Consider the following 22,327-nt stretch of genomic DNA (forward strand, 5'->3'; position numbering starts at 1 on the left):
TTCATTTACTAAATATTATGATTATAGCTGATTAGAAGCTGCACAATAACCTAGTTCATTTTGTAGGTCCTTTGACTCTTTTCAGAACTCTATGAGCTTATGCTTCATTTTAAACTATTATATAACAATTAAATAAGACAAAAGAATGGAAAGCTAGTGTAGATCAGTGAAAAGATTTGATTATCTCTAAAGACAGGTGTTTCATTTACTAAATATTATGATTATAGCTGATTAGAAGCTGCACAATAACCTAGTTCATTTTGTAGGTCCTTTGACTCTTTTCAGAACTCTATGAGCTTATGCTTCATTTTAAACTATTATATAACAATTAAATAAGACAAAAGAATGGAAAGTGGAAAGGTTTTCTTTTCCATAAATGGGTGTAATTATGCCTTGTCCATTGCCCATATAAACATTAAACATGCAATGAATTAGCAATCTACTTGCTGACATACCTATTATATGGTGCTTAACTGTTGATACATTAAATTTCTATAGCAGACTAAACTTTCTCCATCACTATATATACTTGTACACTTAGAAATACAATTTACTTTAACATGAAGATCTAACATTTAGTTGAATTCTCATTTCATTGATAATTTTTACTTGATTGTAGATGATTTGTAGGCATTCAGTTTGCTCCTTAATACTTCAAAAACATAAAATATATCAGGAATCTATACATTGTATATGGTCCATTTTGATAGACTATTGTTTTAGAGCAATTTGAGTTTAATTACAAAATTAAGCAAATATAGACATTTTCCATGTACACATGCTTATACTCTTCATTTAACAGCATTGCTTGACCAATGATTTGTTATAATTCAACCTCACCCAGAATCCATTATTTACATTAAGAAATTACACATTGTTTTACTAAATTATAATTCTGCACTTTGTGTGATAAGCTATACTATATTCTATACTATTTTGTGATATAAAACTGTCATAGTATTATAAAATAGTATCATTAGCTTGATACCATTTTGATAGATATAGTGGATATATATTATGATGTGTGGTAGTTTAATTATTTTTGTGTCAGTTCATAGAGTTTGTTTTGGAGATGTAGCTCAGTGGTACAGCAATTTCCCAGAATGTGCAAGGTCCTTAGTTGGATTCCTAGTAAACAATTTGTGCTCTGAATTAATGCTTAATTAGAACAAAAATTCTCATTTTAAACATCGTTCCTCTGAAAACAGCAACCATAGTTTTTTTTAAACAATTGCTTTTCCAATAAATAATGCATGTGATTCTTATGAATTACAGGACTTTAAGATAAACAAAGAAAAATACCAAGGTCTGACTTTAAAAGATGCTATTTATTGTCCCTTAAGAATACCCATTCTTTTAATCTCTATAAAGACTTTTAACCTTAACATATCTATACAAATTATCTGATTTTGCCACTGAAAATTGATAATGATACTATTTTTAGGAATATAATACAACTATTCAAAATTACTAAATTATTTGTTGTTGTTATTGCTTTTGTGAACAAGTTTCACTGTGTAGTCCTGACTGTCCTAGAAATAGTTATTTAGAGTAGGGTGGCCTTGAACGCAGAGATTCACCTGCTTCTGCCTCCTGAGTGCTGTGATTAAAGGCATGCACCACCGCTCCTGGCCCTAAATTATTGTTTTAAGAATGCTGTTATGTTTTTATGTGAAATTTCAGATTGGTTTTTCAATTTCTATTAAGAATTGTGTTGCAATTTTAATGGATATAAAATTTAATTTGTAGTTGCTTTTGGTAGGATGGTCATTTTCACAATATTAATCCTGTTGATCTATGAACATGGGAGGTCTTTCCATCTTCTAGCATCTTCTTCAGTTTCTTTCTTTAATGTCTTAAAGATTTTATTATATGTCTTTCACTTCATTTATTCAATTTACTGCAACATAGTTTATGGTTTTTGAAGCTTTCATGTTCCCCTAATTTCTTTCTCTGTATTTTTGTTGTTGATATATAAGGTTTAGGGATGTTAATTTTATATACTTCTACTTTGCTGAAAGAATTTATCAGCTCTAAGAATTTTCAGGTGGAATTTTCAGGGTCTTTTATGCATAAAATCATATCTGCTAATAAAGATACTTTGCCTTCTTCCTTTCTGACTTGTGTCCCTTTTATCTGCTTTGTTTGTCTTGTTGCTCTAGATAAGACCTCAAGTACTATATTGAATGGGAATAGAAAATGTGGACATCCTGGTCTTATTTCTGGTTTTAATGGGAATACTTTCTGATTTTCTCCCTTTAGAATGATATTGGCTGTGGGCTTATTGTATATTGTTATTATGTGGAGATATGCCCCCCTGTATTCATAAATTCTCCTGTATTCATAAATTCTCCATGACTTTTATGGATGATGGATTTTGTCAAAAGTTTTCACTGTATCTGATGAGATGGTCATGTAATTTCTGTCCATGGGTCTGTTTCTGTGGTGGACTGCATTTATTAATTTATATATGTTGGACCATCCCTGCATCTATGGGATGAAGGAGTATTGGTATTAGTTCTTCTTTGATGGTTTGGTAGAATTGTATGCTTTTTCCTTTGAGTTGTGAACTCTTTTTAGTTTGAAGATTTTTTGTTACTTTGTTTGTCTCATTGGTTTTTATGGGTCTGTTTAAATATTTATGTCATTTTGACTTAATTTTAGTAAGCTGTATACATGTAAAAAGTCAACCTTACCCAGCTGCGAATCCTGTCAGCTACAGCAACTGGCTTAGCATGGCATGTCCACTGGTACAATGGTGGCATGAATATTATGGGAGTAACCAAACATGTTCTACTTGGAGTTGAGGTTTGCTTCTTAAGATGGAACTCATAAAGTGATACCATATCTGCAAACCTCAGGCTAGATAGGTCACAGGTCATTGGGGAGAGCCCAATATTATTATTCTGCTAAATAGATATACTGTTAAACTGACTTCTAATGACTCATTACTGTAGCCGAGATTAATGCATCTCTCAACTCTCACCAAAGAAGCTTCCTTATGCAGCATATGATGATTAACACAGAGAACCACACTGGCCAACATGCAGAGAATAAAAGCCTGCAGAGTGCTTATGCCTGAATAGAACACCTGTGTCAAACTTCTGCCTCCCAAGGCTCAGGGATCATTGTAGAAGGAACAGAAACACTGTAAGAGTCAGAGGTGGTATATGAACACAGGGAAATGGAGTTTTCTAGACTGCTGGTCAGTTACTCATATGAACCCACAGCAATGGTAACAAGTCCCACCTACAGTGAACACAGACAAAATCTCAGCATACACATGGGAGAGTGGGTAAAAAAACTGACCCCAAACCTATCTGAAGAATACACATTTCAGAGGACTGCAAGAGTCTTTCTTAACAAGTAGGATAAACTGGCATTAACCAAAAGAAAACTTTTCTAAATGTAGAAACATACTTGTTTTCAAGGTGTCTGAGATTTGTTGTTGTTGTTGTTGTTGTTATACATTAAGGATCATTAGATTGTGGCATTCAGCCTTTGTTGTAATGAAGCAGTTTTGGCAGCACCCAGCCCAGCAGGCTTCACTCTCAGACCTGCCCACACCTTAGCAATGCAAAAGGTGAATTAGGCTGTGGCTCATGTAAAGCAAGGTGTTTATTTGCATACTTTGTTGTAATGGAGTAGATGTGGGCAGCATTCAGCCCAGCCAGCTTCACTTTCAGACCTAGCCATATCTTAATGATGAAAAAGATGCTTCTGTTTATTTTACACTCATACCATAATGGATATGTTCCTTGAAATAAAATTTTTAAAGCTACTATAAGAAAATTAATTGCATTTGAGATAAAAATTTGCTAAAACATTTCCACCTGTCCTCTGCACTGTCAACGGCCGTGGTGTAGCCATCTTGTGCATGTTGTCGATGCATTTGGTTCTTTCTTCTTACTCTTACTCATAATATATTCCTCTGGTATGTCCTAAAAATGAGGTTTCGTGAATTTAATTTTATGAGCCATTAGAGGAACTCCAAGTATTTTATTTTTGCCCTTTTAGATTATTGCCTTTGCACTTTTCTATGAATTAGATACCTTTCAATTTGTCAAGACTTCTTTGCTATAAAACAAAGGATTTTGTCAAGCTAAGAATTAAAGCTACATTTCTTAATTATGATAGTTTCTTTATTGCAATAGTTTCTAATAAAGTGTATGTGGCTGTTAAGCACATAAAATGTCCAACTGAGGAGATTCCTTTTCAATTTCACTTATTTAAATTTAATTGAAATTGAAATTTTAAGGCTGGATCAGTGTAAGACATTGTTCCATTACACTGAAATTTATATTTTATTTTTGTCTTGAATTACATAAGAGGCATTGAATACCATATGGTCTCTTCAAGAGTTCAGTGTAATAATAAACATACCAGTGATCTAGGCTGTGGCTCATGTGAAGCAAGGTGTTTATTTGCATATTTTATGCATGGAATAAATTATAATGCTAACTATATGACTACCTTAGTAATTACATTGAAATATATCTGTTTATAAAAGTATAAGTTTTTTCTCTTAAAAGTGAATTTTCCAATTTAAACTGATAGTATGAATACTAAGTTGAAATTAAATAGGAGTGGGAAGTTCAGAAATCATAGTGCATGATGCAGACAGTGGCACCTATTATTTCTTTCAAAAAGCTAGAAAGGAGATTGAATACAATAACATGAGTGACAAATGTTTGAAAAGGTAAACATGTTTATCGTGTATAAACATTATTAAATATACATAACAAAATGTCTTGTGGTGCTCCACAAATATGCATGATTTTTATTTTTATGTTTTCCTTTCCCCTTTCTGTCTCAGGATGTAGTCTATGCTTGCCTGTAACTCCGTAGCCTCATATGTTAGTTTCCTGAGTGCTGAGATGACAGGTGTATGCCAACTACGCCCAGCAATTATTATCTATTCAGTACCAGTTAAAAATGCATTTAAATTTTATTTTATAATTGTGGTTAAAATAGATATAGTTTTAAATAACTTCTGTGAATTTTTTAGATTAAAAAAGTGGAAGGTGGCATGCAAATAAAGTCAAACTAAGTTGAAATTTAGGAGTCAGTACACCAACCGTAACAGCAAAGAATAAGTGGTTAAATTAAAATACATTACAGACTTCAACAAAATTACAGTTACAATTTTTCATGCATCAGAACAAAGTGGGAAAGTTGAATTTTTGTAGTTTAAGACGATTTATTAAGATATTAAAAATGATTGTTATTGGGGCTGGAGAGATGGCTCAGTGGTTAAGAGCACTGTGTGTTCTTGCAGAAGACCTGGATTCAGTTTGCAGCACCCATAAGGTAGCTTAACTCCAGTTCCAGAAGTTCCAGTGCCTTCTTCTGGCCTCTACAGGCATTGTTTGTCACGGATGTACTTTCATAATTGCAGGGAAAACCCTTACACACATAAAATAAAACTTTTTAAAATTTAATATTATTATTGTTATCAAGTAAGAGATAGAGAGACTTGAAGAGACAGTAAACATTACGAGCAGTTCCTGGAAGACTCGAGGAATTAGGATTGAAGAATCAGGAATTAGTTTATTGAAACTGATAGTAAAAGTGGGCCCACCTAACATCTGAGCAAGATTTACATAGGGAGCACAGACTCCTGTCCGTATTAACTTGCGTTTTCCTAAGAATTGTGGTTAATGTAAAGGAATCTTCCTTATTTCATTTAATCTGACCTGATATTTTGAAGGAAATAACTTTATGTCTTCAACTCATCTTCTTTGTATCTACCTAAGTATATTTTTTTCAGTGTAACAACCTAAATTTGTTTAAACACAGTTTAGAGATACTCGGATAATTCAATTATTGCTAAATAAGAGAAAAATAATAATCTGTGTCCTCACACTGAAAATCCTGTGTGATTTTGTAACCTGTGTTACATTAGTAGTAACCTAATAGGGTGTGTTCACAATTAACACCAACAAAGGTTCCTTGGTACAGTTTATATCTCATCTGCTTGAAGCATGTCTTACCATGGGAGCTTTGCATAAACAAAATTATATACCGTTAGACATTTGAGAAAAAATCTTGTGAAGAACATACCATTTTTAACACTCATGGAGAAAAGTAGTAAGGAAGTTAGGATGCAGATTTGTATCATAGATGAAAAAAACTGTGGTCCTTTTCCTGATTCCCCCTTTCCCTTCTTCCTCCTGGTCTTCCTCCTATTTAGCCCAGCATACATCAGATTGATGGAGGGAAAGTTCTTTTCTCTCACTAAGTATTTGTCAAAGAAGGATTTAACAACTTCTGAAGATACAAGTTGTAGAAATATTTCAAAGATTTATAAATATTAATAACACCTATATTTAACTATGGAAGGTATGTTATAAATACATGCTAAAAATCATATATGCACATATATACACGCATTGATTACCTGTGAGATAAAGCAGTATTTAAATTTTGTGTTGATGAAAATCTGCAGACATTTTAATTCTTTTAATAAAAGAAATTAATCACCTGAAGCAGTGAAATTTCTTAATGGCAACTTTTACAATTTTATTTAATCTTTAGAATATCCTATCTCTTTCTCTTGATTAAAACAGAAACAGTTTAGTTTTTCTGAGAAGGTCACACTGCAGTGCTGCTCTTAAAAAGCTCTCCAGTGAAGTCATTAAAGCTTGCCCACTAGGCCTCTGCAAACTGAATCTGACTTTGTGACCTCATGTTTCACTTTTGAAATTTCAATCTGTCTAAAAGCACTAGCTTAGATTTTTTTTTTTGCCTTGACCAAAATCCTGTCTACTGACCTCGGGTGGTTTAACCCTCATCCATGTAGTCTGATTAACATCAAAGTGGAGCCGCATTAAGCATTTGCTTTGACAGACTCATTATCTTTCCTCCTTATTACTTTCCTTTGAGTCCTTTTTGATATGTCTGCATTCCTTAGAAGCTGACAAGAGGCCTGTGGTGATCTTATACTCTGTTAAACAGACTTTTATTTACGTCATTTACAATGTTACCACAATATTAGAATATATCACCCCTTTTACCTTGAGAGCACAGAGCAATCTATTTGCTCAAAAAAAAAATCAAATAATAAGGAAGGATTAAACGAAGGTCATGTTATTATGTCTTTCCACAGGAACAACATCCTGAACCTTTGTAGAAAAGCTGTTTGCATAGCTGACTTCTGTAGATGACTGACCTGGTCATTTATCATTATCTCTTAATCAACAAAACATTAATGTTATTGAATAAAAGGACATCTGCAGAAAAATTATGAAATTTCCAGTTAATGAAAATATGACATACAGGACTCAAATTCTAAATGATATTCTGAGAAAACAGTTCTACCATGATGCTAATTAATTGTAATGAAGTCTATTAATTATCATATGTATATATACGTAAATGCAGTTTATTCTCCATGGGATATACTATGAGCCACATACATAAGCGTTTCTTTAAAAATTCAATTATAGTATTGAGCAGTTCAGTGCTCATACATAATAGAACTTTGTATTTCTTACTCCCCAAATCACACCATTTGCATTTGGTAAAGAAGGAAGAGAACAACAATGAGCCTTTAAAGCCAATTATAAAACAGTTGTGAAAAAAATCCATGAACTAGCGCCGATAACAGTAAGACAAACAGATTATATTTCCTCATTTTTTCTTTCTGCCAAATGCTAAAATCTAATCTTGGATGTAATTTTTCTTTTTCAGAGAGAATAGGCTTGGGATGGAAATAAACATTATGGGTCACTTTGTCACAAACTGCTGTAGTTTACAGGATTTCCTTGAGAATACGCTCGATTTGAATGTTAATACATGTAAACAATTATTACTACTTTAAATTTACCAATGCATTAAAACTTATCAAACAGAAAAAGAAATAGCAACAAGCTACAGCAAAGCACAGGCAGTAAGATACTGAGTTTCACAATCTCAACTTTGCAGTCACAAGGGAAGTTATTAAACTCCATGCTTCTGCTTCCTCATCTATAAAAGGGGAATAGAGAACTAGATTAGCTCTTTTGCTGATGAGGCATTTAGTTGACTCTTGGGCAGGTAGGAAAGACAGAGCAAAGAATGTTAGTTTCACTAAACACTAATATACCAGCCTGAGAACATGTAGATTTTAAAAATCCTTCCTTTGACCACTCTTTATCAGTTAGAGTGAGTTTTGAGGGCATTTCTATTCATGATGCTGTCTGACAATGTTTTTACATGTTCACATTGTGTTCTGACTCTCCATTTGCTAAATTTTCATTTCTTGTTTCATATGTCTCAGGCTTCAACTTAGGTATAAACATATGATCAAACATTGCTTATTTTCAGAGGACATAGGAAATATGAAGTGGAAATCATAGCAAATGAGTCAAGAAAAAATACATAGCAGTTCGGACTAGTGAATCTGACATAGGGCCTGGATCTGGTTCTTTGTGTGCCTTCAACAAATTCTTAAATGTCATAAATTTCAACTTTTCATTCATTATTTGAAATTTATTAGCTTGTAGTAAGTGATTTTTTTCCAATTCACTCCCCCAATAACTTCTCTTTGACTCTTCTCTCTGCTCCCATGGGTCACCTTCTTCTTCTAATCTCTAAATAATTTCCTTTTACTTTCATGTCACACATACATTCACAAACACACACACAGTCACTATAAACTCCTCTAGAAGAATTACGTGATGTTTGTTTTTCTGATTTTGATTTGTTTTGGTTATCATGATGATCTCTAATTTCAACCTATTTTGCTTTATGTGTGGATAAAGTTCTATTGTGTTTTTACCATTTTCTATATACACTCATCTTTTGATGGACATCTAGACTGATTTTGTGACTTGGTTACTGGAGTGTTCATCATGAGTTGTTTTTAAGGACTATCAGACAAAATGCATGTAAGTGGTAAACATGGACCTTTCTGAATATGAATTAATGAGGCTCACCAAACATCAGCATGGCCAAAGTAGAATTCTTTCCTCTAAAGAGAAGAAACACACATTTTGGTGATGAGATGTAACTAAAAATATAATAATTACTGAGTTTTAACCACACTGAAAAAGACAAGCATGTCTCAGGGCAACAATCTATGTATTTATGAGTATCCCTCAAAAATGCCATGTGCTCTTTGATAAGTATATTAATGAAGCATAATCAAAATTGTAATAACTCTTTCTTCCCAATCATTATATTCAGCAAATCATTTTTTTAGAGTCTACTATGAAAATGTCAGAAAAACTAGAAAGTTTTAATTTCATGGTTTCCACTAAACAAATAAAATGACATTTATTGTTCATCAGTGAGGAACTTTGCCCTGTAAGAAGTGTGTCTTAATTAGAAGTTATAAAAAAACTTTCAAGGTAGAATTTGAGTTCTGTCATATACTGAAGAAATTAAGACTCAGAAGAAGCAAATTTTCAATGTGACATAAATGATAAATACATGAGTTCATAACTACAAGTAATTTCTTGTAAAAATATGAATCTATTAATTACTTAACGCAATGTGATTTTCTAGGTAGTCAGAACTGTGGTTAGTAGCAAAGTCAATAGCTTTTTTTTTCCATTATCATACTACCATTGCTTTCTTATCCTAAGGGAATTGATCAATAGATGTGATATCAAAGAAAAATGCCCTAAATAATTTGAAGAACTAAAAATCTAATATTCTGTCTATGAATGCATGTGCCAATTCATATTGAAAATGGAATGCTCAGTCTTAATTTATAAATACTTTTGATACAACAGGATTACCGCTATGAATTATTCACATACAAAAAGCTCTTCAGTGTACAACATAAGTGGAATGTTTGCAAAGACATCTGAAAGTAATAAGCAAGCTTTACAATCTATTAGAAAATTGCATAAATTCAATATATTTTGAAATAAAAATTTTGATGAAAAATAAATATGTGGCATGTACTGAGTTACAAATTCATTATTTGACATTCAAAAACCTCATTGTGATTTAATGAATGTAGATTAAATTTTAGGTCCACAGCAATGCACTATAAGGCTTTAGTTAAATTTAGGAACAAGTATTTTCAAGTCAGTTGGCCAGACTAATAACATACACAAACCCTGAATTTTAGGTATTTATGAAACTTACTGTTTAAAACCTCTGACCTATGAGTTTTTTTTTTTACTTTGATTTTTAAATCATCGAGCATGAAGCAGCTATTCATAATCAAGCCAATAGGATGTGGTGAAACCAGGATCAAACAGCAAATGTACCCAAGAGCACAAATTTACTGTCAATGTTTGTCTCTGAAAGTGTAGATTTGCAGACAAAATGTCTGATATAAATTACTACAATATTTTGCATAGCTTACAAAATGCTACACAGGGTAGATTCAAATACTAAAATATTCATGAAAGAAATTACTTCACCATTTACCTTTTATTTTTTTGGTCTTTTTGAGACAGGGTCTCCCTGTACGCCCAACTGTCCTAGAACTCACTATGTAGACCAGGCTGGCTTTGAACTCACAGAGATCTGCCTGCCTCTGCCTCCCGAGTGTTGGGACTACAGGTGTGCGCCACCACTCCTGGCTTTTTTACCATTTACTTTTTAAATACATGGATAGAACTTCACAAATAATAAGGTAAGGCAATATACAAGGTTATTATGATTAATTATCATTCACAGTATATAAACATATCTACACACATAGGCTACACACAAAGATCTATGCACATATACACCTACACCCACACACATGCTCACATGCAGGTGTCTACACATACACTTACAAATATACACACACTTCCCTATGTTTTCACACATACAGTGCACGCCTTTAATCCCAGCACTCAGAAGGCAGAGGCAGGCAGATCGTTATGAGTTCAAGGCCAGCCTGGTCTACATAGTGAGTTCAGGTCAGCTGGGACTACAGGGAGACCCTGTCTCAAAAAGACAAAAAAAAAAAGAAAAAGGTTTAGATGCTCTTTAAATAGTTTCCAAGGTAATTGCTTATGAACTTGGAATCTATAATCTATACAAGTAATGAAGAGTCTAAGTGATAAGAGATAGGGAATGACATCATTTTAATGAATCATTTTATAAACATGAATGCAAATGAAATCGGAGAGATTAGTCCTCATGAAAACACAAAAATTACATAAATTTTTTATATGGATTATATATGGTTATTATGGGCTACAAATCTGTAATGATTAGATTTTAGGAAAATTATGATACTAAAATATAAATCTATAAATATAAATTGAAACATTCACATAAATATAAATCACTATATGTAATTACTTGTATATTTATTATATTAATAATTAAGCATCTAATCATAATTCACAAACTAATAATGTTTATTAAGAATTCATTAATAAGCTTACCATACTCAATCTTACATTATAATACTCCTGATACAAGAATTTTACATCAGGGTGTGGGGAGATGGCTCAGTGGCTAAGAGCACTGACTGCTCTTGCAGAGGATCCAGGTTTGAATCCCAGACACATATGACGAATAACAACCAGCTATGACTCCAGTTCCAGAGAATTTAATGCCTTTTTCTAACCTTCATGTTCATTGCACAGCATGGGTGCACTTACATACATACACCCATATCTTGAAATAAAAATAATAAATTTTTTTTATGTAAAAAGAATTTTACAGCAAATTAAGCTTTAATTTTTTTACACACAAAATAAACTACTATCTTAAATATGATCAAACATCCATCTATATTATGCTTAAAACTGGGCATGATAAATTTACTAAAGTGAAAGTATGTCATTAATTCTGGAATTCATAAATGATACCACTTTTTGCACAATATTAAGATTTAATTTGCTGTAATTCTAAATACAATCTAAAACATACTTTTATCTATGTCTTTGGTAATGCCTTACACATGGAATAATATACCAGGATGCTATACAAAGTGAACAAATACCACCTCCCACGTAGTGACATGCGTACCGTGGTTTCTAGACTGAGTTATTTTGAAATTATTTTACCTGTATAATAAACTTCTCTTTTGAAAGGTTTACTTTTTCAGTCACTGAGCACTAGGCATACTTTGAGCCATGAATTATGACAGAACAATTCTTTACTCATAGCTTGGTATAGTGTATTAATCAGATCTATATGCAATATTTTATGTAGTCTCAGCAGTTTATCCAAGAAGTAAAGTGGCAGCATATCAAAACAAAATTAGCAAATATGGTTTTCTTTTCATAAGGATGCCAAGTAGAAAAGGCAGTTAAACTTCTAAATATATCATCATGACATCACACTCAATACCGTTGTTGCTTTATGAGTATTGGTTTTCAAAGACACAAGAGAGCTATGAGTCAAGCTATTCAAAGAGAAAGGTAAAAATAGAAATGTGTGATCAGCTCAAAGAAAGCCTTCAAGTAGTGATGAACCACATTCACAATTTCTAAATCATTTTCTCTCTTTCAGTATCAAGTATAAATTTCACACATATTGAACATAATGAATGTAAACTTAAAAAAAAGTTTAAGGATGAATCTCCACTTTTTCCGTAATTCTAAATTCTGTATTCATTTGTCATTTGAAGAAATAGAACATATCTTCATTTGGTGGATTTATAATTGTTTTTACTAAAATAAAAATGTCATATTTATAAGAGCTTGGAACAAGATTCAAATGGCACTCAAAGTACACAAATGCATTTAGTTCAATATAATTGCTAATTTGCAAGAGATTAAAATCTAGACACTAAAACAAAATGTATAAATTCATATTCAAATGCCATTCTTCGTAGTATAAAATGCACTTGACATGAACTTTATGAGAAATATATTAATAGCATGCACATAAAATGTGCAATAACATTCATATTATTGTTTCTTTGTAGAGAAAATATATGATGTAATTACATAATGAGTCAACAATACTACATATATATACAACTCCGTTTAACTTTTCTTTCCAACTTACATGTACCTTTAGTTGACATTCATTTGATGTTTTCTCTGTTTCTGGAATGCTTATTTTTTTCTCTTCTACAGCATTCTGTTACAATGCTTGGTTTATGTGTCTAGTCTTAGGAATCTTCTTTCGATGCTGTTCTGGGCTACATCTTCCTATTTACTATTATGAAATAGTTACATTTTGATTTGTATTCAGGACTGAAGATTACCTACAGTGATAATCTTGTAGTTTGTCTGGTAATGTTGACCTTCATTTACTGATTACCTCTGCTTCACTAAGCAATGATAACATACAACATATTCAATACTATGCAGATGTGTAACAGAATGCTAAATAAAGATTTCCACATCCATGGGCGATTTCATGTCTTGCACTCATGAGGGTTGTACAAAGCCACTATATCACTGAGGGAGTTGCAAAACTAATTGCCTGACTACAGCAGGAAGTCAGAGCTTCATCATGTTAGTGGGCCTGAATAGTAAAGAGAGGATGGCCTCTGTGATAAAGTGTGTGCTTAGCATGAATCAACAATGCTTCTTCTAACAAAGTAACAATATGTATTCTTCAGTGTTTTATCAATGTATCCCTAAATGACAAAATACAGACCATAAGAGATTTTTTTCTTCATTGAATAAGGAAAAGTGTCTCAAAAAAATTAAAAAAAAAAATTGTTTCCTTGTTCTCTGCCCAATCACTTGCTGACATCTACTGCATAGAAACAAGTGTTTCACTGAGTATTGTGAGGACATGGGGTTTAACAAAGAAATCATTATACCTTTCATAGAAAAAAAATTAAGTATGGAAATGTAGAATCTTGATTAACAACTTAATAGAATTTGGCATCAACCAGGACACATGTCTCTGGTGTTTATGTGAGAAAATTTCTTTTTCAAAAAAAATTTGGGGGGTTTATTTATTTTTACTTTCATTTTTTGTGAATGAGTGTTATGCCTGCGTGAATGTAAGTGCACCCATGTCATACAATGCCCCCAAAGGACAAAAGAGGATGTCAGATGCCCTGGAACTGAGTTACAGATGTTTTTTAGCCATCATGTGGGTGCTGGGATTCAAACACAGGTCTTCTGCAAAAGCAGTAAGTCCCCTTAATCACTGCGCTATCTCTCCAACCCCTGGGAGAGCAATTCTAGAGAGGTTTAGCTGAGGTGAGAAGATCCACCTTTTATTGTTAGCAGCACCATCCATGGGTGAATAAAAATGACAGGTATTTCAAGGAAAATGTGAGAAAAGTGAAATTACTTTAACTGGGAGGTGTTTAAACTAAGAGAGAGAGATGAGAGATAAATATTACCTATGTGATATGACAAACCAGAGGGAAATGTTTAGTTCAAAAGCCTACTAAAAAATATACATACAATATTTGTACTTGAGTGCATGTATACAGCTGAAGGCTACATAACAAGAAACACAGGGCCAGACAGGAGACCCTCCCTTTTAGTTTACAGTCAGGGTAGTCCAAGAGACTCCCAAAATCACACAGGCTTTTGCCACAGCTCTTGATTACCTCCCAGAACTTGAAAGCAAGAGCTTATTGCTGAAGACAGGACATACTTTGGACACAGCACTTGGAGCAATGAAGGTGGAACTGACCTGGAAACCTCCTCCCTGAAGGTTCTCAGAATTGTAGAGGGTACTATGCAAACTGCTAAGGGAAAAAAAATCAATCAATAGCTCAATCCCAGATTTAAAGCCCAATAACTACAACAATAAGTGGCACAGCAATAATCGGTACATTGGTGACACTTTTATCTTGGGGGTAATCGACAGCTATCTAATTGGGTTTAAAGCCCATTCAATGGGAGGGAACTCATGGGTAGCACATAGCAAAATACTCATGGCTGGAAAGGTCACAGAGCATAGAAAAACTATGTTAGTCACATTCCTAGAAAAATGTAATTTCTTATTACATGCTAAATCTGGATTCTTATATTTACAGACAAGTATAACTGTCACCACTCATCAAAGAAGTTTCTTTTGCGATAGATGCAGACTAGTTCAGAGTTCTACAACTGCTCACACACAGAGAATCAGTGCCCGAGTTGCCCAACCCTAAGTGATATATCTAAAATGGAACCTCTAGACCAAAGGCTCATGAAACATAGAGGAACAAGGCATAGAGAGAATACCAACGTATCTCTCAACTCTCATCAGTGAAGCTTCCTTATGCAACAGAGGTACATGAACACAGCAGGCTACAATTGGCCAAAGTGTAGAGAATAAGAGACAGTAGAGTGCCTGTCTCTGGATAGGACTCCAGTACTAAACTTCAGTCATGAGGGGGTGGTTTTTACCCACCATGATGGACTATGTTCTCAAAGGGCAAGTCAAAATAAACTCTTCCTTTTTCCCTCCCTAGGCCCTTCCTCCTTCCTACCTTCCTCCCTCCCTTCCTTCTTTCCTCCCTCCCTTCCTTCCTTCCTTCCTTCCTTCCTTCCTCTCTTTCTTCTTTCCTTCTTCCCTCCCTCCCTCCCTCCCTTCTTTCTTCCTTCCTTCCTTCCTTTCTTTCTTTCTTTCCTTCTTTCTTTCTTTTTCTTTCTTTCTTTTCTTTCTTCTTTCCCTCCCTCCCCCTTCCTTCTCTCCCTTTATTCTTCATTTCTTTTGTCAAGAAATTTGTTAAAACAATGAGAAAACATCTAATAAGAATGAATGCTGTCTTCATGGGTCCATGAAGAACTATGTGTATATTGAGCATATTGGTCAAATATTATTTTATTTGGAATGAATCCATTCTTTAATACAAAAAATACATAAAAGTTATTGTGTGTTGGTGGATCATTACTATAATCCCAGTAGTTGAAAAGATGAGGGAGAAGGGTTGTGAGTTCAAAGCTAACCTAGACTACATAGTAGAAAAACACCACAAAACTGTAAAAACATTGTAACATGCAGTTTACTTTGATTATTGAGGTCTTAGCTCCAGATCATTTTCCTGAAAAATGTTATAAAACTCTGCTTTTACCTGCATTAACTAATTTTCCTTGCTTTAATTCTTTTTTAAAAAATATTTTATTGGGCTGGAGAGATGGTTCAGCAGTTAAGAACACTGACTGTTCTTGTAGAAGACATGGGTTCGAATCCCAGCACCCACATGGCAGCAAACAACTGTCTGTAAGTCTGGTTCCAAGGGATCAGACAGCCTCTTCTGTCCTCCAGGGGCACTGCATGACACAGGTGCACTTACCTACATGCAGGCAATACACACATACACATAAAATAAACATAATAAAAAATATATATTTTAAATTTATTATTTTTATTTTATGTATATGAATATATTGCCTTCATGTATCTAAGTGCATGCCCAGAGAGGTCAGAAGAGGACATCAAATCTCCTGGATCTGGAGTTCCAGATGGCTGTTAGTCACCATGTGGGTGCTGGGAACCAAACCCAGGTCCTCTGCAAGGGTGTCTGCTGAGTCATTTCTCCACTCCCTCCTTGCTTTAATTTTGAAAAAAATGGGGATATTCACTAACTTTCAATAAAAGAAATTGCTATTTGAGTTGAAAGTCTATGTACACACTGTGTGTATGTGTGTGTGTGTGTGTGTGTGTGTGTGTGTGTGTGTAGCACAAATACACCTCAGTCTATTAGGATTATAGCTTTTTTCAGTTTAATTCTTTCTAAACAACTGCTCAAGAATTGTTGAGAACTGGAAGTAAATTTGAGTATTTACAAAGACTAAGAAAAAAAAAGTGACTAGGTTAGAGTTCTAATCAAGAGGGATGCTATTAAAATGGAATTCAATAGGGGCAATTTTTACACGGCCATGCCTTAACTCACACACAAGTAAAGGACTTGAACATTCCTGACTGACTGTGATATATTGGCAACCAAAAAGAAAATATCTTATTCCTCACATTTTTTAAATGATCTTTCACAGGGACTGATAAACCATCCAGCTTAGAAATCCAGGAAATTTTCTGAATTTGACCATAGACCAAAGTAAACCTCGCAAAACACTCATGGCTAGAGAGCTCATCAATCTTAGAGAACATGCTACTGTCATTTTCCTAAACCAATACAATTTCTACCTGTATTCTAAATACACAGGTAACTGCAGCTCTCACCTGTCATAAAAGAAGCTTCTTTCTGCAACTGGGGGTATCTTGAACCAATTAATATGTAAGGCTCAGGAAACATGGGGGGGGGGGGGGTAAAGGCTGTAAGAGCCAGAGGACCAGGACACCTTCTGCTACATAGTGTTTTGCATACATGACATGGAAGCTGCACCCAGGAAATCTCAAAACAAGACCTACATAATGAGAATACCAGTTGGCATGCCATCGTGGATGGAAGAAATTTCATAAGGCTGCAACTGTAGATGGAGAGCTATAGGCAATTAATGGCTGCTGAGAGAGGGAGAATCTGTTTTCTCCAGGACAAACTCCCTGATGCCAGTCATAAGTGAGCAGTTCATACACATCTGTGTGTAACAATAATAAAGAAAAGGCCAAGAAATCTGGAGAAGGTAGTGGGAAGAGGAAGAACGTAGAGGCAACACAGGGGGAGAAGGAATGATACAAATACATACCTATGTATGAATTTCTCAAAAAAATAGATTTTTGCAAATTTCCAAAAAGAAAAAAAAGTTAAGTGAATGGGAACCAAAGTAGACATAGAGACAGTTGATGAACCAGAAGCTAAGGCAAGATGTTTGCTTTGGAAATAAATATGGAGGGAGTTATAATTAAATTACTGCTGTGATTTTTATGCATTTTCTGATGAAGTTATTTTTATTTTTTTATGCCATTTTCTCTTTACTTACTTGGAAGAATTCAAGTGTTTTAAATGACTGCATGTGACATAATAATTTTTCTCAGAACAAACCTAAGTATACTTTGTTAGAAACAAGAATAATTTTATTTATAAAGTTAGAAATGCATACGAGTTTTAGCCCTAACCCTGATATTATACAAACAATATATGTATCATACTTTAACAGCATTGATAAAAGTGATATGCATACTTTGTTAGCATATGGTAAGGAATCCATAAATATTGCTGACTTACTGTTTGAAGACACTTGATTATACTGTCTATAATTAAAATAGGAATAGTTTATTAATGTCCTCAAATAATTCATACTATTACTCCTTTAGTCGTCCCTTGCTCTTTAAATTTTTAGGAAAGTATCATAAAAATCACTTTAAAAATCTAACAAATCCATTTCCATTCAGGCCCCTCTAAGATGATTTCTCTGAAAAGGAATGCTCTCCAGTAAAGCTTCCGTGGAAATGTGAGCAACGGTGAAGCACTTTCCCTTTAGCCTGCTGGAAATAATCTTTACCGTGTTAGTTCTCATACAAGATTTCTAAAGGTCTAGCTCTTTTTGAGAAGTTCCGCAGGCGTAGGTTCAGGTTTTGCACACAATAGTACGTGAAGGGGCAAGGTCAGCCTAAGTTTGGGCTCCCTTCCGCTCCGTATCCACAAATTTCCTTCTGCACATTTAAGGCTATACACCGCCCCAACTCCTCACCAGCACCATTTCAAAAGCATTAAATGACACTTGTTCGAAGCTCCTGGCAATCGGACAGAGCTAGGCCCCCAGTTTCATGATTAATCGACAAGTGTAGTTTTTCTTTAAAGTTCACCACAGCTTTAAATCATCGTTATGTGTAAAAAAATGTCTGCAGCAAGCAGACCAAGGACTCCCTACAGCACATTTGGCACAGCAGCAATTCAACGAACATTTACATGTGAATTAGGAGACTTCGAAATAGTTCTGAGTTGAATATTCAAATAATGTCTAATTTAATTACATTGAAAAATATAACCAAGGTGAAGAAAGAATGCATGTGAAACCTAAGACCTAGTTTCGTCAGGACACCTTACCAAGTTTGAGCCTTGGGAAGTGTAAAACACTATTCATTGCTATAGCTACTTGAATAGCCTTGGATGACCTCACCTCCATCGAAAAGGTATTAAGATACAATAAATTCTTGTTGCTACCTTCTTACACCGCAGTAGTCAGACGTTTCAGGGTGTCCTCTGGCAAACGTCTCTCTGCTCTGAAACTCTTCTATGAGCATTCCAACTGATAGAATGTGTGAATTGCAGAAGAGCCACAAGCCTCATTAGGGAAAACCATAATTCCCTTAAAGTGTCTAACTGGCCCTTAATTGGAAGCCTGGCCTTGCTCAAACCTAGCTCTGCTCACCCCTTATCAGTTGGTCACTCCCAAGCCTGAGAGGAAGTGTTTGTGGAGCCCACCTGTCTCCTCTAGGGCCATAGATTACACTCACTCCTGCCAGTTTCTGGGGAAATAATCTTGAGAAGGAGACCCTCAGTCACTCCAGGGACACCAAGCCGGGCACTAACTCAACTCCCCACTAAGTGCAGCTGTGTCCCACAACCCTGGTATAAAAGCCCCCATTTCTTTGTCTAGTTGTAGATGCTTGGTTCCCATGGCCTCTACCTCCCACTGTGTCTTCTTTGAATACAGGAAGCTAGAATCCTTGCCTGTTGCAGGTCTGGCTCTGGTTTCTTGCCTCCTACTCCCCTTAATCACCTTGATTTTGCAGATAGCACCTTGATTTCTCAGACACCAGTACACCACAGTAATTATTTCTAAAGGTAGCTGGTTTGGTTTTGGTTTTGGTTTGGTTTTTCTTTCCTCATCAGCCCTTTTACCTCTAGGATGGGATATTAACACTTTTCCTATTACTGTCTCTTTCCCTCTGGTTCACATATACTTTATTATTCCCTCATTTGAAACCTGTTTTAAAAGCTCATGACGTTAGTCATTGTCTACATATTGCCATTACTAAAATTCAAAGCCTTCTCACAGGCTTTCGATTTCCACTCCAACTACTTTCTACCTTTCTAACAATCTCTCAATCTAAAACTACCTTGCTGTCTCTGGCTATCATGATAACTGAATTCAGGCAATGTTATTGACCATTATGTTTGTTTTTCACTGCATAAACATCAGCTTCCAATATTACCAACTGGCCAGTAACATACGTTGTCCAAAACTGACCAAGCAAAACTGGAGTATTAAGACAAAGATACAAAGAGGTAGGAACAAAACCGCTCTTGAGAAATGGTCATGTTTTATTTGCTTATGTTTTCTAAATATTATAATTTTCCTGTTTTTATTATCAGTATAGAAATTATTTTGCAATATTAACAGAAGCTATACTATGCATGAAGATAAGAAGCGAACTGGAAGCTAAGATTGAGGTCTTAGTCTCTGACAATACAAATACTAAAGTTCAGAAAGATGTGATCTATACGTGAATGCGACTGACAAATTTATTATACAATATATCTAGAATAAAACTAAAATCTATTTTTATTTACAATTGTAACCTGAAAGTTCCTCTGGCAAGCTATAATCCCACCTCCTTCCCACACTCTGTGTAAGGAGTCTGCATGAAGGGGAGGGGCTGAGGATATATAAGCCAGGAAAGCCACAAGGCACATCTCTCATCCTTTTTGTGTGGTTGTTAGAAAGCCTCAAGATTTATGTTTGGGTGTGGACTTTCGAGCACAGCCATGAATGGAGTAGTCACCATTTTGGAACAAGTGCAGAGACCATGGATGGAATGGTGTGCATCTCAAATATGCAAAAGAAAAAGTCCACGAGAGTTCATGTCTTTGCAAGTGACCCTTTAAACTTTGTTGGCAAGCACAAACAAATATTCTTATTCCCCAATTGTAACTTAAAAGAAACATTAAAACTGTGCTCTCTGGGATCCCAGAAAGTGCATATGGATGGGTCTCTCAGGGGAAAATGTGGTGCAACCACACTCAACCAAATAGACAGCTGCATGTAGCAAAGAGACTAACTTTGAGTCATTTTAGATGTTTGACATGTGTTCTACCTCCTGTGGTTTCTCAAGGACATTTATGTAGTAGGTCCAGTTTTTCTACAAAAAAATATTTCTAGAAAAAAACAAAACAAATGCTAGAAAAATAAATGCTGTGAGAAAAGACTTTAAAGATGGTGCAGGGAAGATGAGACTGATGGAAGGACACAGCTCCTCGTCTAAGAAAACGCTCAAGGCACAATGAACTGACAGGCCCCAGTTACTTACCCCAGGGCTTTCTTTCCAAAGCTACGTGTTGGAACTGCTCTCAGCCCACTGTGTATAATGATACTTCTAAATCTAGGCCAAAACTACTGTATGTAGGACTATTTCAATATAGAACACTCGCCTGAGAACACTTAGGCTATTGCAGAACACCTGTTTGGTTTTAGTTTATCCTGACTCTAATACTTCTCCCTCACTTAATTTCTTTCTCACATATCAGTCTGGAATTGCTGTATAAACATATTCCATGCCTATTAAGATATTCCCTCCTACATATCACTCATAGCGATTACCCAATAACTCAATGAGAAATTGAATAACTCAGTGGGGTTTGAATGAGAGGTGTCTTCCATAGACTCAGGTATTTGAATACTTGGTCAATTAGTGGTAGTGTTTGGAGCAGGTAATGGAATCTTTAGGGATATGGGTTTGTTGGAGGAAGAAGAACACTGAGCAGGTTTTGAGTGCCCATAACCTTGCTCTACTTCTAACTTGCTGTCTCTCTGCTTCGTGCAAGTGGTTGATGATGTTGGCTTTTAGCCCCTGCCACCATACCTGCTGCTTACCCCCATGTCTCTCTTTATGTAAGTTTCCTTGGTCATGGAGTTTTACCACAGGAAGAGAAAAGTAAGTGATGTCTTGCCCATTGTTCAAGTGCAGATCAGGAGGCGTCCCCTTGATGGCTCTAATCTCCTAAATGATGACACCCTCTTTTCCAGGACACACCTTGACTGCAACATTAAGCTCCCTTGTGCCGTCTTTCTCTCCAAATTATACACTTTGTATTTCTTTCTGTACATTTGTTCTTTTTTGTTGTACACCTGCATAAACCACCAACTCAACATTAGTCTATCTTGAAATTTCCTTTCCCAAAGAAATAAGTCCTTTACTTTTTAATTCAACCTCAGGAAAATTCTGAGGCCTTGAGCAGAAAACAACCATATTATTTACCAAAATATCAAAGAAATTACCTTTAACCCAGTTGCTAGAATCTTTGCTTCTCTCTTAAACTACATTGGACTAGTTTCTTCCAGGCTGCACTAGAACTGTCTGTTAAGCTCTGTTATAGCACTCAACAACTTCTCTAATCCAAAAATTTGAAAGTCTTTCACATGCCTCCAAAAAGAAACTTGATCAAGTTATTCACAGAAATCACCCATTTTCTGGCAACAACTTGTGTATTAGTTATTTTTGTTGTTTTTTGCTGTGATAAAACACCATGACCAAGGAAACTTATAGAATGATGAAGTTATTTGAACTATAGTACCAGAGGGATAGGATTCCAGCATAAAGGAGGAGGCACGACAGGAGCCAGCTGAGTCAGAAAACTGAGAGGGCTCACCTTGAAGCATGCACAGGAATCAAAGTAAGTACAAGT

At 35.0% G+C, this 22,327-nt stretch overlaps 1 protein-coding gene across 5 annotated transcripts in view; it reads left to right on the plus strand.

Annotated features, from left to right (window-relative positions):
- Nucleotides 1-22,327, plus strand: part of Grik2 (glutamate ionotropic receptor kainate type subunit 2) — a 771,644-nt gene that overhangs the window by 628,597 nt on the left and 120,720 nt on the right. The window lies entirely within an intron of this gene.

This window comes from Nannospalax galili, unplaced genomic scaffold (genome assembly GCF_000622305.1).
Source record: "Nannospalax galili isolate Female #2095 unplaced genomic scaffold, S.galili_v1.0 scaffold448, whole genome shotgun sequence".
NCBI classification, from domain to species: domain Eukaryota; kingdom Metazoa; phylum Chordata; class Mammalia; order Rodentia; family Spalacidae; genus Nannospalax; species Nannospalax galili.